This window comes from Triticum dicoccoides, chromosome 6B (assembly GCF_002162155.2).
Source record: "Triticum dicoccoides isolate Atlit2015 ecotype Zavitan chromosome 6B, WEW_v2.0, whole genome shotgun sequence".
Taxonomy (NCBI): Eukaryota; Viridiplantae; Streptophyta; class Magnoliopsida; order Poales; family Poaceae; genus Triticum; species Triticum dicoccoides.
Genome location: NC_041391.1, coordinates 199,569,252 through 199,586,728, shown reverse-complemented (window position 1 = coordinate 199,586,728; position 17,477 = coordinate 199,569,252).

The following is a 17,477-nucleotide window of genomic DNA, read 5'->3' as shown; positions in this document are numbered from 1 at the left end:
TCCTCCGCCGCCGCCTCCCGGCCTCCCCGCGCCGTCCCTGCTCCGTCGCCGCCGTTTGCCTCCTCTACCGCGCCTCCCCGCCGGATCTGCTCACCTCCAGCGCCTCCCACGGCCCCCGGCCTCGCCGGAGTTGCGCCAGGACCCGCCGTCGTCGCCCTGTCTGCGGTCGGGGACGACGCCCTCGACCTCGTGGGCCCGAGGCCTCAGCCCTCGGCCCAGATCCGGCCTCCAAGGCCCAGCTCTGGCCCAGCAAGCCCCGGCCTGCCTTCCCCTCCGTCCTGGGCCGAGCCCAATGGTGAGAGCCCACCAAATCCCGCCCCTGTTGCACTTTAGCTATCCAGCGCTCACCTGTTTTTTTCCTGAAATTGACTAAGTCCCCGAATCTGTGACATTATCATGCCATGTTCATCGCATTGTATCTCTGCATCCGTAGCTCCGTTTCATGCGTATAATATGTCAAATTGTTCGCCTCGACGAGTACTTCATTTCATTCCATTGCTTCATTTTCATTTGAGCTCATATTGATGCCCGAAATGCTGTTGGAAGAGTGCATGTTGATGTTAATCTGCTGAAACTGTTATAACTTGCTCATTTTTCATTTTTGCCATGATTGATGTGTGCATCCTATGAGGTTGATGTCTACATGTATGTTGATCTATGCCATGCCATCTTTCCAGGGGTGTATGCCATGTATTTTTGTGAGTTGTGTGCTGAGTGTATCAAGCTTGTTAAGTAGGGTAGTTGTTGTTGCTGTTTTCCTGACAGATTCTGTTATATTTTGTTGCTATGTTAACATGTTGCTACTAATCATTCTGTGAATAATCTGGAGATGTCCTATAAACATGTTTTGATCTACATGTCATGATCTATCCATTCATGCCCTTAGTTGCAATTATAGCCTGCTGGAACATGTTGTTATCTTGCTCTAAAGTTTGCTAAATGATGTTGCTGTCAGCCTGTTAACATTAAGTTCAATTGTTCCCATGTGTTTTGCTAGTGTTCCATGCACCCTATGACCTTGCTCTTGCCATGCTTAGCTTCATAAACATGCCTTCTTACTGTTGGTTGCCTTGCCATGCCATGTATTGCTCTGTGGTGAGTGGTTCAAGCACACCAACATGCCTACTTATCGTTGTTCCTGCCATGTTTGAATCTGTAATATAACTTACCATGTTTACATGGGTGCCATCATATCTTCGGTGCCTTTTTGGCTCTTGGTCAGTAAGGGACTTTTGATCCATGCTATTAGTAGTTTCATGCCATGCCTTTGTTTTCCATGATATGTTCCTGTAACATGTTGTTTGCTTTCTCTAAACATTGCAACCTGATGTTATTTCTGCAAAGTCTGAAACTGTTATTATTTGCAATATCTCCATGTCTTTTTGAGCATGTTCTAGTTGTTTCTGGAGATAGCTCAGTGTTCATGTTTTGTTATGCTTTACCTGTACTTCATGTCCATGCCTTTTGTTATTATGTTGGGGTGCTGTAGCATATTGTTTTGATGCTTGTAAGATGCCTAGTTGCTGTTATGGACAGATTGTTGTTATGACTTGTATAGAGTGTATGTGTTGCACCGATGCTCCGTTTTGAGTGTGCTCTATATGAAACTTGCTTGTTTTTGCATGTAGTTCCATATTATCATGTTGCATCCTTGTTTTGAGGTGTTTGCTTGATGTTTGTATGCATTTTGCATCAATGCCATGCTTAACTTGTTTTGCTCATATCTTCTAGGTTGTAGCTCCGAATCTAATGAACCTTATATGTAACTTGACTAGAATTTCGTGTAGATCATCTTGTTGCATCTTAACTTGCTGTTTAACAACTTGAACATAAGGTTTATTCAGTTCTGGACTAATTTCGAAATTTGCATATGAGGACTTACCGGAATTGTTATATGTTGTTTCCGGCCTCATTTAAACTTGCCTTGATGTGTTGGTCTTGTATGCATCATCTCTTGCCATGAGTAGCCTCATCTAGCTTTCTCATGCATCATGCTTGTTGTGCATCATGTCTTTCTCATGTGTGATGTGTTTACCATGTTGTGTGCTTCTTCTCGATAGTTCCCATTTCGTTGCGATCGTGAGGATGCGTTCGTCTACGTGTGGTTCGTCTTTGTGGCTTCATATTCTTCATGGACTCGTTCTTCTTCCTTGCGGGATTTCAGGCAAGATGACCGCTACCCTGGATCTCACTACTATCATTGCTATGCTAGTTGCTTCGTTCTATCGCTATGCTGCGCGACCTCTTACCTGTTTATCAAGCCATCCCATATTGCCATGAACCTCTAACCTTTGACACCATTCCTAGAAAACCGTTGCTTGGCTATGTTACCGCTTTGCTCAGCCCCTCTTATAGCATTGCTAGCTGCAGGTGAAGTTGAAGATTGCTCCATGGTGGACAGGATTTTGGTTGGGATATCACAATATCTCTTATATTATTAATGCATCTATATATTTGGTAAAGGGTGGAAGGCTCGGCCTTATGCCTGGTGTTTTGTTCCACTCTTGCCGCCCTAGTTTCCGTCATACCGGTGTTATGTTCCCGGATTTTGCGTTCCTAACGCGGTCGGGTGATTTATGGGACCCCCTGACAGTTTGCTTTGAATAAAACTCCTCCAACAAGGCCCAACATTGGTTTTACCATTTGCCTCACCACCACCTACTTTTCCCTTGGGAGTAATTAACCCAAGGGTCATCTTTATTTTAGCCCCCCCGGGCCAATGCTTGTCTAAGTGTTGGTCCAAACTAGAGCCACTTGCAGCGCCACCTTGGGGAAACTTGAGGTCTGGTTCTAGTTGTACGTACTGCTCATCCGGTCGTGGCCTGAGACGAGATACGCGCGGCTACTATCAGGATGTCGGCACGCTGGGAGGTCTTGCTGGTCTTGTTTTACCATTGTCGAAATGTCTTGTAAACCGAGATTCTGAGACTGATCGGGTCTTCCTGGGAGAAGGTCTATTTCTTCGTTGATCGCGAGAGCTTGTCATGGGCTAAGTTGGGACACCCCTGCAGGGTATAAACTTTCGAGAGCCGTGCCCGCGGTTATGTGGCAGATGGGAATTTGTTAATGTACGGTTGTAGATAACTTGACACCAGATCCGAATTAAAATGCATCAACCGCGTGTGTAGCCGTGATGGTCTCTTCTCGGCGGAGTCCGTGAAGTGAACACGGTCTTTGGGTTATGTTTGACGTAAGTAGGAGTTCAGGATCACTTCTTGATCATTGCTAGTTGACGACCGTTCCTTTGTTTCTCTTCTCGCTCTCATTTGCGTATGTTAGCCACCATATCATGCTTAGTCGCTGCTGCAACCTCACCACTTTACCCCTTCCTTTCCCATTAAGCTTTGCTAGTCTTGATACCCATGGTAATGGGATTGCTGAGTCCTCGTGGCTCACAGATTACTACAACAACAGTTGCAGGTACAGGTTGCGATGATCATGATGCGAGAGCGATGTTTGCTTGTTTTGGAGTTCTTCTTCTACTTCTTCTTCGATTAGGGGATAGGTTCCAGGTCGGCAGCCTGGGCTAGCAGGGTGGATATTGTTTGAGTTTCTGTTTATGATTCATCCGTAGTCAGTTGTTGTTCTTGTATGATGTATTGTTGTATTCGTGTGGCATTGTATGCCTTTTGTATATATCCCCATCTATTATGTAACGTTGATGTAATGATATCCACCTTGCAAAAGTGTTTCAATATGCGGGTCTATCCTTAGTGGGACCTTCGAGTTCCTTTTGGATAGGGTCGCATATTGGGCGTGACAATAACTTTTGGAAAATATAAAAATTACTGGCGAAAGAATCAAGGGCGGGGGGCCCACACCCTGTCCACGAGGGTGGGGCGTGCGCCCCCTCCCCCTGGGCGCGCCCCCCTGTCTCGTGGGTCCCCTGATGCTCCACCGACCTCAACTCCAACTCCAGATATTCTGTTTCACGGGGAAAAAAATCAGAGAGAAAATTTCATCGCGTTTTACGCTAAGGAGCCGCCGCCAAGCCCTAATCTCTCTCTGAAGGGATGATCTGGAGTCCGTTCGGGGCTCCGGAGAGGGGGATTCGTCGCCATCGTCATCATTAACCATCCTCCATCACCAATTTCATGATGCTCACCGTCGTGCGTGAGTAATTCCATCGTAGGCTTGCTGGACGGTGATGGGTTGGATGAGATTTACTATGTAATCAAGTTAGTTTTGTTAGGGTTTGATCCCTAGTATACACTATGTTCTGAGATTGATGTTGCTATGACTTTGCTATGCTTAATGCTTGTCACTAGGGCCCGAGTGCCATGATTTCAGATCTGAACCTATTATGTTTTCATGAATATATGTGAGTTCTTGATCCTATCTTGCAAGTCTATAGTCACCTATTATGTGTTTTGATCCGACAACCCCGAAGTGACAATAATCGGGATACTTCTCGGCGATGACCGTAGTTTGAGGAGTTCATGTATTCACTAAGTGCTAATGCTTTGGTCCGGTACTCTATTAAAAGGAGGCCTTAATATCCCTTAGTTTCCATTAGGACCCCGCTGCCACGAGAGGGTAGGACAAAAGATGTCATGCAAGTTCTTTTCCATAAGCACATATGACTATATTCAGAATACATGCCTACATTACATTGATGAACTGGAGCTAGTTCTGTGTCACCCTATGTTATAGCTATTACATGAGGAATCGCATCTGACATAATTATCCATCACTGATCCAATGCCTACGAGCTTTTCACATATTGTGCTTCGGTTATTTACTTTTCCGTTGCTACTGTTACAACTACTACAAAACTGCTATCTTTACTTTTGCCACTGTTACCATTACCATCATACTACTTTGCTACTAAATACTTTGCTGCAGATACTAAGTTATCCAGGTGTGGTTGAATTGACAACTCAACTGCTAATACTTGAGAATATTCTTTGGCTTCCCTTGTGTCGAATCAATAAACTTGGGTTGAATACTCTACCCTCGAAAGCTGTTGCGATCCCCTACACTGTGGGTTATCAAGACTAATTTCTGGCGTCGTTGCCGGGGAGCATAGGTCTATTCTTTGAGTCACTTGGGATTTATATCTGCTGATCACTATGAAGAACTTGAAAGATGCAAGAACTAAGACTTTTCCCTCAACTACGAGGGGAGCTAAGGAACTGCCATCTAGCTCTGCACTAGATTCTCCTTCTGGTTTGAGTAAGCTTGCGACACTTAAACCTGCTACTGCTATGTATTCTGATATGTCGCATGTTATTGATGATGCCACTTCTGCTATGCATGATACTTATGATGAAACTACTTCTGTGCATGATACTACTTTGCCATTGGGTGAATTTATAGATGAATAACTTACTAGGGTTAGAGAGAATGAAATCATTGATGATAGTGATGATGAATGTTCTCCCCCTAATTATGAATTGCCTGTTGTTCCTGAGGGTAATGTTATGGATGAAGAAGCTGCTAGAGCTATTTTTGCTTGCAATGATAGATATGATCTTAAGAAGTTATTAGCTAAATGGAAGCAGAAATCTCTTAATGCTAGAATGAAACATGACCCCGCTTTTGCTACTTCACCTATCTCTGTTACTAATAAGGATTATGAATTCTCTGTTGATCCTAAGATAATTACTTTGGTTGAATCTGATCCTTTTTATGGCTATGAATCTGAAACTGTTGTGGCACATCTTACCAAGTTAAAGGATATAACCACCCTGTTCACTAATGATGAGAAGTCTCGCTATTATTATATCCTTAAGATATTTCCATTCTCATTAAAGGGTGATGCACAAACTTGGTTTAATTCTCTTGATCCTGGTTGTGTGCATAGTCCCCAGGATATGATTTATTACTTCTCTGCTAAATATTTCCTTGCTCATAAGAAACAAGCTGCCTTGCGGGAAATATATAATTTCGTGCAAATCGAAGAAGAGAGTCTCCCACAAGCTTGGGGGAGGCTTCTCCGATTACTTAATGCTTTGTCTGAGCATCCTCTTAAGAAAAATGAAATACTTGATATCTTTTATAATGGACTAATCGATGCTTCCAAGGACTACTTGGATAGTTGTGCTGGTTGTGTTTTCAGGGAAAGAACAGTCGATGAAGCTGAATTACTATTGAATAATATGTTGACTAATGAAAATAATTGGACTCTTCCTGAGCCAATTCTTGAGCCAATCCCTGAGCCAATTGAGCTAACTCCTGAGCCTATTCCTAAACCAACTCCGAAGAAGCGGGGAGTTCTATTTCTCAGTCCTTAAGATATGCAAGAGGCAAAGAAATCAATGAAAGAAAAAGGTATTAAAGCTGAAGATGTTAAGAATTTACCTCCTATTGAAGAAATACATGGTCTTAATTTACCGCCTGTTGAAGAAACACATTGTCTTGATAACCTGACGCAGGTAGTAAAGGTAAATTCTCTCTATAGATATGATAAAGTTTAAATCCCATCTACTAAATTTCATAGCCAATGCTTAGATGAATTTGATGATTTTATGGCTAGACAAGAAAGTTTTAATGCTTATGTTGGTAGAGAATTAAAGAATAATGCTTTCATGATTGGACACTTGACTGATTATATGCCTAGAGTTAAAGGTGAACTTAAACTCATTAGCAAATATGCTTCTATGGTTACCACTCAAGCTGAGCAAGTACTTAAATCTCAAAGTGATTTGCTTGATGAATTAAATAATAAACATGACTTTGCTGTTAGAGTGGCTACTAGAACGGGTAGAATGACTCAGGAACCTTAGTATCCTGAAGGCCACCCTAAGAGAATCGAGAAAGATTCTCAGAGAAATAATTTAGAGGCACCTAGTTCTTCTAAAAAGAAGAAAAAGAAAAATGATAGGACTTTGCATGCTTCTAGTGAACCTGTTGTAGACACACATGAGAATCCCAATGATATTTCTGTTTCTGATGCTAAAACACAATCTGGTGATGAATATGAACCTAGTGATAATGTTAATGATAATGTTCATGTTGATTCTCAACCTAGCAATAACAATGATGTAGAGGTTGAACCTGTTGTTGATCTTGATAACCCACAATCAAAGAATCAACGTTATGATAAAAGAGACTTTGTTGCTAGGAAGCACGGTAAAGAAAGAGAACCATGGGTTCAGAAACCCATGCCCTTTCCTCCTAAACCATCCAAGACAAAGGATGATGAGGATTTTGAGCGCTTTGCTGAGATGATTAGACCTATCTTCTTACATATGCGCTTAACTGATATGCTTAAATTAAATCCTTATGCTAAATATATGAAGGATATCATTACAAATAAAAGAAAGATACCGGAAGCTGAAATTTCCACCATGCTTGCTAATTATACTTTTAAAGGTGGAATACCAAAGAAACTTGGAGATCCAGGAGTACCAACCATACCATGCTCCATTAAAAGAAACTATGTTAGAACTGCTTTATGTGATCTTGGAGTCGGTGTTAGTGTTATGCCTCTTTCTTTATATCGTAGACTTGAATTGAATAAGTTGGCACCTACTGAAATATATTTGCAAATGGCTAATAAATCAACTGCTATGCATGTCGGCATTTGTGAGGATGTGCCTATTGTGGTTGCAAATGTCACTATCTTAACGGACTTTGTTATTCTTGATATTCCTGAGGACGATAGTATGTCGATTATCCTTGGTAGACCTTTTTTGAATACTGCAGGGGCTATTATTGATTGCAACAAAGGCAATGTCACTTTTCATGTTAATGGTAATGAGCATATGGTACACTTTCTAAGGAAACAACCTCAAGTTCATAGCATCAATTCTATTGGAAAAATTCCAACTATCATTATTGGAGGTTTTGAATTTCCTCTTCCTACTGTCAAGAAAAAATATGATATTCTTATTGTTGGGGATGCGCATATCCCCGTTGAGGTAACCTAGTGTTATTCGAAATTTCTCCGGTTCCATGTTATTCGGAATGAGCTTGTTAACAAGACTTGATCAACCTTGTTAGTGGATTCATTTTGATGATCATGAGATGGATGAAACTAGAAGGCACAACCTTCTGTACCCTCTTTTTACTTTCTGTTATTTAGAATAAATAAAGCAAAAATAGTATTATCTGTCTGTTTTCTGAATTATCCGTGTAATAAAAAATACCCCGAAAATAAAAGTGCTCCAATTGCCCTGCAAATTTAGTATGATTTTTTATGGAATATTTGAGGATTTTAGGCACTGAGAACATTGCAGGGGGGCAAGCACCTGGCCACGAGGGTGGAGGGCGCGCCCACACCCCCTGGGCGCGCCCCCCTGTCTCGTGGGCCCACGGTGGCCCCCCTCCACTTATTCCCGCACCCACACACTCCATCTTCCTCCCAAAAAATTCCCCATCCAGCTCAAGCACGAGTTCTAGCTCATTTTGCTCCGATTTTCGATCTCCTTGCTTAAAGCTCCATTCACAAAACTGCTTTGGGAGATTGTTGCTTGGTATGTGACTCCTCCGTTGGTCCAATTAGTTTTTGTTCTAGTGCTTTATTCATTGCGATTTTTTGCTGCATAGGTGACCCTATTCTTGAGTTTGCATGTAAAATTTATGAGGTCCCAAGTAATTCTAATGCATGATATAGGCTCTAGGCACTTGTGAGAGTAGTTGTTATCAATCTTGTTTAGTTTGGTTCACTTTTATTTTGAAGTTAGTAAAAATTTCAGAAATTTTTCAGAGAAAGAAATATGTCTAGGAGAATGTACCAAGGTGGTTCCTCAACAAAGAGAGGACCTAGGCGTGCTATGCGCGAGCAAGATGATGAACCAGCTAGGGAAGCAGAAGTGCGGGCTTGTGAGTGGCCATCAGAAGATTTATGGTTAATGCAGGCATCAAGGATGAATTTGACGCATATGTGCGTAATGCCGATCTTGAGGACTTCATACAAGATAAGTGTCCTCAGTACTACCGATTGACTCATTCATTCGTGAGAAGATTTAAATTTACATCTTCGTGTAATTCTCAGAATGTCCTGTTTGATATTTATGATGAATCTTATATCGTGGACCTAGAAGATTTTACTACTGCTTGCAAACTCCCGCAGTGGGGCAATGTTCATGAACCCCACAAATCTGAATATAAAGACTTTCTCTCTAGTATCACTGTGGGAGAATCTAGGGACATAGTACAAGCTACCATAGGGAGCATTCATTTTCCTGCTATACACTATTTTGCTCTCTTCGTAGGTAGATGCATTAACGATAAAGATGAAGCATGTCACATGTGTGTCCCTCATCTTTGTGTCCTCAAGAGTGTTGTATTAGGTAATAAAGATTACAACTTTGGGGCAATAGTTGCACGTAGGTTGCATAATAATGGTATATCTGGAGATTAATTTGGAGGGATTTATGCGACCCGTGTTGCTAATTATCTTCGTATATCTCCACGAGAGGGTGATATGGAGTTGCCTCCCGCTTATTTAGATTATGACGCGATGGTCAGACATCGTTTTCTTGTGAGGAATGAACAATTCCTCCAGTATCGACTAATCTTTGACAGACGTCGCGCTGTCCATGTTACTCTCCCTGCTCCTTCCCTTTTTGATTACCAGGCAAAACAAAGATATGTTGTTACCAGGGAGGAGGCAGCCAAACACGAGGGGAGAGCGGAGGCAGCTCGCCAACATGCCGCGGCTCAGGAGGCATTGGCTGCTGCATCTCAGTACGACCCCAGTTATAACTTCAGATATCAGCCAGGCTACCCCTAGCATTAAACCAACTTAGGTCAAAAGCCTAAGCTTGGGAGAGTACGTATTTCTCACCGACTTTACATTCATGTTCACACACTATTCTAGTTGTCGGTGCTCATACTCTTTCATTGTATTATCCATGCTTGTTTAAATTTCTTTTTCTATCTTTCTTCTTGTGTGTTTGATAAACCTTAAGAAAACCAAAAAAAAATAGTCAGTTTAATTTTCATGCTTGTAGTAGTAATTGAAATGAAAACCCAAAAAGATTTCTCATTCTTCTTTTACTTGTTGGGAGCTTTCCCGTGTAAATAGTTTTATTTTCTTTTCTTTCCTTTGGGGGTCGAGAGTAGAAGACCATAATGAAAATGCTTAGTGGCTCTCATTTGCATGATTGTTGATTTAACTTAGAGCCCATATTACTTTGTCTTCTCTCTTGAGTTGAATGCTTGCAGAATCCAGCTTAGTCCAATGCCCATGCACTATTATTATTAAACACACCGTTCGGTCGTGCAAGTGAAAGGTAATAATGACGATATATGATGGACTGATCGAGATGAGAGAAGCTGGTATGAACCTCTCTTGTTTTTGTAAATATGATGAGTTCATCGTTCCTGATTCAACCTATTATGAATAAACATATTTGTAGTGACATTTAGAGATTATAGTTGCTTATGCCATGCTTAATTAGCTATGAGTTTATAATGGTTTACCTTGCATGCCAACATGCTATTAAAATGGTTATGATGTGGTATGATGGGATGGTATCCTGCTTTGAATGAATTGAGTGATTCGACTTGGCACATGTTCACGCATGTAGTTGAAAACAAATCAACATAGCCTTTACGATATTTATGTTCATGGTGGATTATATCCTACTTATGCTTGCACCTGGTATAGATTAATTTTAATGCATATTCATGATTGTTGTCGCTCTCTCAGTTGGTCGCTTCCCAGTCTTTTGCTAGACTTCACCTGTACTAAGCAGGAATACTGCTTGTGCATCCAAACTCCATAAATCCCAAAGTAATTCCATATGAGTCCATCATACCTTCCTATATGCGGTATCTACCTGTCGTTCCAAGTAAATTTGTATGTGCCAAACTCCAAACCTTCAAATGAAATTCTGTTTTGTATGCTCGAGCAGCTCATGTTTCAACTAGGGTTGTCTGTATCTTCCATGCTAGGTGGGTTATTCTCAAGGGGAGTGGACTCCGCTCCTCATTCACGAGAAAATGGCTGGTAACCGGGATGCCCAGTCTCATGATCAAAAAGATCAAAGCAAATCAAAATAATTAAACAGAACTCCCCCAGGGTTGTTGCTAGTTGGAGGCACTTGTTGTTTTGAGCAAGCCATGGATTGATGCTTATTGCTGGTGGGGGAGTACAAACTTTTACCATTATGTTTGGGAACCGCCTATAATGTATGTAGCATGGAAGATATCGCCATCTCATAGTTGTTGCGTTGACAGTGAAAGTATGCCGCTCAAAATGTTATTCCTATCTATTTTAAAATCGAGCTCTAGCACCTCTACAAATCCCTGCTTCCCTCTGCGAAGGGCCTATCTATTTACTTTTATGTTGAGTCATCACCCTCTTATTAAAAAGCACCCGCTGGAGAGCACACTGTCATTTGCATGCATTACTGTTAGTTTATATTAGGTATGACTTGACTGGATCTCTTTTACCATGAATTACAATGTTTAGTCAGTCCTTGATCTTTAAAGGTGCTCTGCATTTATGTTTTGCAATCTCAGAAAGGGCTAGTGAGATACCATCTTGTTATATCATATTATGATTATTTGAGAAAGTGTTGTCATCCGAGATTTATTATTATTGCTCGCTAGTTGATTATGCCATTGATATGAGTAAACATGAGACCTAAGTGTTATTGTGAATATGGTTAGTTCATAATCTTTGCTGAAAACTTCAATGCTAGCTTTACATATTTACAACAACAAGAGCAAACAGAGTTTGTAAAAGTTTTTCTTTATCACTTTCAGTTTATCAACTGAATTGCTTGAGGACAAGCAAAGGTTTAAGCCTGGGGGAGTTGATACGTCTCCAACGTATCTACTTTTCCAAACACTTTTGCCCTTGTTTTGGACTCTAACTTGCATGATTTGAATGAAACTAACTCGGACTGATGCTGTTTTCAGCAGAACTGCCACAGTGTTGTTTATTGTGTAGAAAACAAAAGTTCTCGGAATGACCTAAAAATCCACGGAGATAACTTTTGGAAAATATAAAAAATACCGGCGAAAGAATCAAGGCCAGGGGCCCACACCCTGTCCACGAGGGTGGGGGGAGCGCCCCCTCCCCCTGGGCGCACCTCCCTGTCTCATGGGCCCCCTGATGCTCCACCGACCTCAACTCCAACTCCATATATTTTGTTTCGCAGAGAAAAAAATCAAAGAAAAGTTTTATCGCGTTTTACGATACGGAGCCGCCGCCAAGCCCTAATCTCTCTCGGGAGGGCTGATCTGGAATCCGTTTGAGGCTCCAGAGAGGGGGATTCATTGCCATCGTCATCATCAACCATCCTCCATCACCAATTTCATGATGCTCACCGCCGTGCGTGAGCAATTCCATCATAAGCTTGCTGGGCGGTGATGGGTTGGATGAGATTTACCATGTAATCAAGTTAGTTTTGTTAGTGTTTGATCCCTAGTATCCACTATGTTCTGAGATTGATGTTGCTATGACTTTGCGATGCTTAATGCATGTCTCTAAGGCCTGAGTGCCATGATTTCAGATCTGAACCTATTATGTTTTCCTGAATATATGTGAGTTCTTGATCCTATCTTGCAAGTCTATAGTCACCTATTATGTGTTATGACCCGACAACCCCGAAGTGACAATAATCGGGATACTTCTCGGTGATGACCGTAGTTTGAGGAGTTCATGTATTCACTAAGTGCTAATGCTTTGGTCCGATACTCTATTAAAAGGAGGCCTTAATATCCCTTAGTTTCCATTAGGACCCCGCTGCCACGGGAGGGTAGGACAAAAGATGTCATGCAAGTTCTTTTCCATAAGCACGTATGACTATATTAGGAATACATGCCTACATTACATTGATGAACTGGAGCTAGTTCTGTGTCACCCTATGTTATAGCTATTACATGAGGAACGCATCCGACATAATTATCCATCACTGATCCAATGCCTACGAGCTTTTCACATATTGTGCTTCGCTTATTTACTTTTCCGTTGCTACTGTTACAACTACTACAAAACTGCTATGTTTACTTTTGCTACTGTTACCATTACTATCATACTAATTTGCTACTAAATACTTTGCTACAGATACTAAGTTATCCAGGTGTGGTTGAATTGACAACTCAACTACTAATACTTAAGAATATTCTTTGGCTCCCCTTGTGTTGAATCAATAAATTTGGGTTGAATACTCTACCCTCGAAAGTTGTTGTGATCCCCTACACTTTTGGGTTATCAGGCCCCAAGAATGGGAATGGGAATGGAGGAAGCAATAGCCAGAACTGTTCCAAGCCAGCAACGCCCGCCAAGAAGGATCTAAGTCACATTACTTGTTTCAAGTGCGGGAATAATGGACATTACGCCATGGAGTGTTCTGAAGCAAAGAATGGAAATGGCAATGGAAGCTCTAGGAAGAATCCCAACCCTTTCAACAGGGGACAAATGAACCACGTTAACGTGGAGGAGGTTGAGGCACAACCAGATGCAATAATAGGTAAGTTTTTGGTTAAGTCAACAATCATTCTTTTTTATACTGGTGCATCGCATTCATGCATATCAAGGGGATTTGTGGATAAGTATAAGTTGCCCACCAAAGTTCTTAGAACACCGATGTTAGTAAGTTCGCTAGGAGCAGAACATATGGCTAGCCAAGGATGTTTTCAGATGCCATTGACCATAGGTAGGCATGTTTTCCCCTCAGATCTGATAATTTTGGAGTTGCAAGGTTTGGATGTGATTTTGGGTATGGATTGGCTATCGATGTATGGAGGGAACATCGATTGCGCCAGTAAGTCGGTTATGCTCACCACCCCAGAAGGAAGAAGGATTAAGTATGTATCCCGGCATGTGCCGAAGAGGACTCAAGTGAAATCCTTATCAGGACTTGTACAGGAGGAAGTACCAGTGGTGAAGGATTTCCCTGATGTATTTCCATAGGAGTTGCCAGGCATGCCACCGGATAGAGACATCAAGTTTTTGATTGAGCTTTTGCCAGGCATAGGGCCAATATCTAAGAGACCATACAGGATGCCCGCAAAGGATTTGGAGGAAATTAAGAAGCAGATTGAGGAGTTACTGGATAAAGGGTATATTCTTCACCTTGGGGATCACCAGTGCTACTAGTGGAGAAGAAGGATGGATCATTGAGGATGGTTGTTGATTATCATGGATTGAATGAAGTAACAATCAAGAACAAGTACTCACTGCCGATGATCAATGATTTGTTTGACCAGTTGCAAGGAGCTAAAGTATTTTCCAAGATCGATCTGCGATCAGGATACCACCAGCTGAAGATTCGAGAGCAGGATATACCTAAGACAGCTTTTACCACAAGGTACGGGCTATATGGGTATACCGTCATGTCATTCGGCCTGACTAACGCACCTGCATATTTCATGAACATGATGAACAAGGTGTTTATGGAGTTTTTGGATAAGTTCGTCGTGGTATTCATTGATGATATATTGGTCTATTCGAAGGATGAAGAGGAGCATAAAGAGCATTTGCGTTTGGTACTTGGGAAGCTCAGAGAACATCAGTTATATGCCAAGTTCAGCAAGTGTGAGTTTTGGTTGAAGGAAGTTGGATTCCTCGGACATGTTATATCTGGAGAAGGAATAGCAGTAGACCCCACCAAGGTTGTCACTGTGACCAATTGGGAAGCACCCACGTCAGTTAGAGAGATCCGAAGTTTTCTGGGACTCGCAGGATACTACCGGAGGTTCATCGAGAATTTCTCAAAGATTGCAAAGCCCATCACGGAGTTGTTGAAGAAGGACACAAAGTTCAAATGGACTGAGGAATGTGAATCCAGTTTTCAGGAGTTGAAGAAACGTTTGGTTACAGCCCCAGTGTTGATTCTCCCAGATCAACGCAAGGATTATCAAGTGTATTGCGACGCTTCTCGTCGAGGACTTGGAGCAGTGTTGATGCAGGAGGGAAGAGTTGTTTCATATGCCTCACGACAGATTAAACCCCATGAGTTGAATTATGCTACACACGATTTGGAGTTAGCAGCTTTAGTGCATCCGTTGAAGACATGGAGACATTTTCTCATCGGGAACCATTATGAGGTGTACACGGATCACAAGAGTTAGAAGTATATCTTCAGACAGAAGGAGTTGAATCTCAGGCAGAGGAGATGGTTGGAGCTCATCAAGGATTATGATATGAGATTGTATTATCATCCCGAAAAGGCTAACGTAGTAGCCGATGCGTTGAGCCGCAAGAGTCATGTCAATACACTCATGACCGGAGAATTACCCAAGGAGTTAGAAAAGGATCTCGGCGAGCTAAGTTTGGAGATGGTTCCGAGAGGCTATGTAGCAGCATTGGAAATTCGGTCTACTTTGGTGGATAAGATCATAGAAGCTCAAAAGACGGACAAGGAGATTGCCGAGATAAAGGAAAGGATTAGCAAAGGAAAGGCCAAAGGATTTCGTGAGGATGAACATGATACCTTATGGTTTGAGGACCGCGTATATGTGCCCAATGACCCGGAGATCAGGAAGTTGATTCTGCGGGAGGCCCATGATTCGCCGTATTCGATTCACCCAGGAAACACCAAGATGTATCTGGATTTGAAGGACAGTTTCTGGTGGACCGGAATGAAGAAGGATATTTCGGAGTATGTAGCAGTTTGTGATGTATGTCAGAGAGTGAAGGCAGAGCATCAGAAGCCAGCAGGATTGCTACAGCCATTGCCAATACCCGAATGGAAGTGGGATAAGGTACGCATGGATTTTATAATGGGATTGCCCAGGACTCGTTCAGGCTATGACTCGATATGGGTTGTAGTCGATCGATTGATGAAAGTAGCTCATTTCATCCCAATGAAAACCACTTACACCAGTGCTAAGTTGGCAAAGATATACATGACCAGGATCGTATGTCTGCATGGAGTTCCGAGGACCATTGTATCAGATAGAGGAACCCAGTTTACCTCAAAGTTCTGGAATCAATTGCATGATATTTTGGGTACCAAGCTAGAATTCAGTACAGCTTTTCATCCACAGACAGATGGACAGACCGAGAGAGTCAATCAGATTCTGGAGGACATGCTGAGAGCTTGTGCGCTAGATTATGGATCTAGTTGGGACGACAATTTGCCATATGCAAAGTTCTCTTACAACAACAGCTATCAAGCCAGTTTGAAGATGGCCCCTTTCGGAACTTTGTACGGAAGGAGATGCAGGACCCCGTTGTTGTGGGACGAAGTTGGAGACCGCTAGTTGTTTGGACCAGATTTGATAAAGGAGTCTGAAGAGAAGGTTAAGTTAATTCATGATAGACTCAAGGTAGCCCAGTCCAGGCAGAAGAGTTATGCGGATTCTAAATGCAAAGAGACAGTTTACAAAGTCGGAGACAGAGTGTATCTTCGTGTGTCCCCACTTCGAGGAGTTAAGCGATTTGGAGTTAAGCGAAAGTTCACGTTTTGTGGGACCATACAAAGTTTTGGAACGTATGGGAGAAGTTGCTTACAAGTTGGAGTTGCCCGAAGGATTGTCAAGAGTTCATGATGTGTTTCACGTTTCCTAGTTGAAGAAGTGCCACGCGGAGATGGCCGATATCCCTCTGAGAGATACAGTGTCACTGGAAGCGATTCAGTTGGATAGTGATTTGACCTACAGGAGAAACCAGTGAAGATTCTCGAGTTTGCCAGCCGAGTCACCCGCAGCAAGGTTATCAAGTTTTGCAAAGTTCAGTGGAGCCACCATACCGAGGATGAAGCCACCTGGGAACGAGAGGAAGACCTACGGAAGGACCACCCGCACCTATTTTCCAGCCAACCCGAATCTCGAGGGTGAGATTCATCTTAAGGGGGGTAGGTTTGTAACATCCCAAATTTCCAATTTGGTATGTTATACATTAGATCATCATTGCATATCATATTTTCCATGCATTTTGGTTGATCCTAAAAATTCTAAGCAACTCAAGGACCCACGGAGAGAGTTGGGGATTTTGTTATTTTCATATTTGAGTTTTCTCAAATTTTGAAAAAAGGATCATTTGGTTTTAATTATTTTTCTCTCCTAATATTTCTAATATGAAAACATAAGAGAGGGGATAAAATGACTTTGCCAAAATAAAGAAATATTGGAGGTTAAATATTAAAATCAAATAAGAATTTTATTCGGAGTTTTATTGCTATTTTATTTGAATTAGGAAAAAAATGCATTTTCCAAAATTGCATTAGAGGCCCAAATAAATGTTCACTTTGTCCGCTATATTTTTAGAGGACGGGGGAAATTTATTTCAGGCTTTTTGGAGTCCGTTTAGTATTTCTTTTAATCGTTTTTCTGTGTGTCGGAATATTTTAAAAAAAAAGTCAAACCGACCTACGGGCCGTGGGCGACCCGAAATCCCCCCGCCCCGGGCCTTATAAGCCGCCCCCTGACCCCGCAGCCCACCGCCAGCCCAACCTGCCGCCGCCGCCCGAAACCCTAACCCTAGCCACCCCGCCGCTCGCGCTAGCCGCCGACCCCGCCGCCCGCCGCCGCCGACCCCGCCGCCCGCCACCGCCGGATGCCAACCTCGCCACCGACCCCGCCGCCGTCATTGGAGCCTCTATCGCCGGAGTTGCCCGCCACTGCCG